The sequence below is a fragment of the Megascapheus bottae genome, chromosome 3 (genome assembly GCF_031878675.1).
Source record: "Megascapheus bottae isolate mThoBot1 chromosome 3, mThoBot2.hap1, whole genome shotgun sequence".
NCBI classification, from domain to species: Eukaryota; Metazoa; Chordata; class Mammalia; order Rodentia; family Geomyidae; genus Megascapheus; species Megascapheus bottae.
In genome coordinates this window covers 52,220,082-52,221,794 of record NC_143511.1, presented here as the reverse complement: position 1 = coordinate 52,221,794, position 1,713 = coordinate 52,220,082, and the positions used below count along the sequence as shown (strand labels likewise).

Sequence of the window (1,713 nt, the reverse complement as noted above, 5' to 3'; positions counted from 1 at the left end):
GGACTCCAATTCATTTAATTCTGCTTTGATTTTAATAATTTGCTTCCTTCTACTTGGATTGGGGTTGGTTTGTTGCTCTTTTCCCAGGAGTTTAAGGTTTGTTGGTTTGCGATCTTTCTAATTTGTTAATGTAAGCACTCAGAGCTATACATTTTCCTCTGAGTACTGCCTTTGCTGTGTCCCAAAGGAGCTAGTATTTTGTGTGCTCCTTTTTGTTAAATTTCATAAACTGTTGAATTTCTGTTCTGATCTCATTGATGACCCATTGGTGATTTAACAATGTGTTGTTCAATCTCCTTGAGTTATAGGGCTTTTTGTTGGTGGAGATTGGTGTTCAATTCCAATTTGATACCTTGTGGTCTGAGAGAATGCAGGGAATAATTTCAGTGTTTCTGAATCTGCACAGGTTTGTTTTATGCCCTAAAATGTGGTATATTTAGGAAAATGTTCCATGTGGTGCTGAAAAAAACATATATTGTGATGTTGTTGGGTTGAATAATCCACAGATGTCTGTTAGATCTGTTTGGCCAATACAGTTGTTCAATTCTGAGGTTTCTCTGTTGAGTTTTTGCCTGGTTGATCTGTCCATAGGTGAGAGTGGTGTGTTAAAGTCATCAACAATCACTGTGTTTCAATCAATGTGTGGTTTTAGTGAAAATAACGTTTGCTTGATGAAGTTTGGTGCTCCGGGATTAGGTGTGTATGTAGGATGGTTATGTCCTCCTGGAGTTGAGGCCATTTTATTAGTATGTAATAACATTCTTTGTCATTTCTCACTAATTTTAATTTGAAATCTATTATATCTGATATGAGGATGGCAACTCCATCTTGTTTATGGGGGTTGTTAGCTTGATAGCTTTTATTCCACCTTCTCACTTTCAAAAACATGTTTGTATTTTTGGGCAGAATGTGTCTCTTGAAGATAGCAAAACGATTGATCTTGCTTTTTTGTTTGTTTGTTTTGTTTTGTTTTTAAGCCAGCTCAGGCAAGTTTTATTAAAGAAAAATTATGCACTGTTTACATTTCTCCAGTTTGTTCTGGCATGCTCCTAATGATGTCAGAATCACCCAGGTCAATGATAGCCAGTGTGCATACTCTGTTGTATTTCCCACATGTGGTGCCCAGTTCAATATTATTGCCACTGTAGTGATGGACACCGGTTTTGGCCAACATAGCATAGTACTCTATTTCAGATTTCCTCAAGGCTGGGCAGTTGTTGGTGAGAATGACTAATTTCCCTTTGCCCTGTCTGATCATCTTCAGAGTCTGCTTGTACCCCAGTATATACTTTCCACTTTTCATAACAAGCTGGAGTCTAGAGTTGATTGCCTCCAGAGACTTTTTCGTCTTCTTGGCCACTACCATCTTCCTGCCTTAGGTACGGGAGGGTTCCCAACCAAAAGCAGTTGACGAGATAGCCGGGTGGAGAGAAAAGGGAACTTGCTTTTTGATCCAACTCGAAAATCTATGCCATTTAATTGGAGAGTTAAGTCCATTGATACTGAAGGTTAGGAATGAAAAACATTTACTAGTTCCTGCCATTTTTTAAAAAGCTTTTGTTAGGGCCTTTGGCTTGACAGTTCTTGCAGTACTTAGCTGGTATGATTTTGGGGTGCCATTTCTTTTTTCCATATATTTTTATTGTAATTAATAGAAAGGTTACATTATATTCCCAGATAGAAGGTGCATTACTTCACATACATTGATACCCT

The 1,713-nt window shown here is 37.9% G+C and overlaps 1 pseudogene; it reads right to left on the bottom strand.

Annotated features, from left to right (window-relative positions):
- Positions 1–991: 991 nt before the first annotated feature.
- Positions 992–1,401, bottom strand: LOC150065487 (large ribosomal subunit protein eL30 pseudogene; annotated as a pseudogene).
- Between the last annotated feature and the right edge of the window lie 312 nt (positions 1,402–1,713).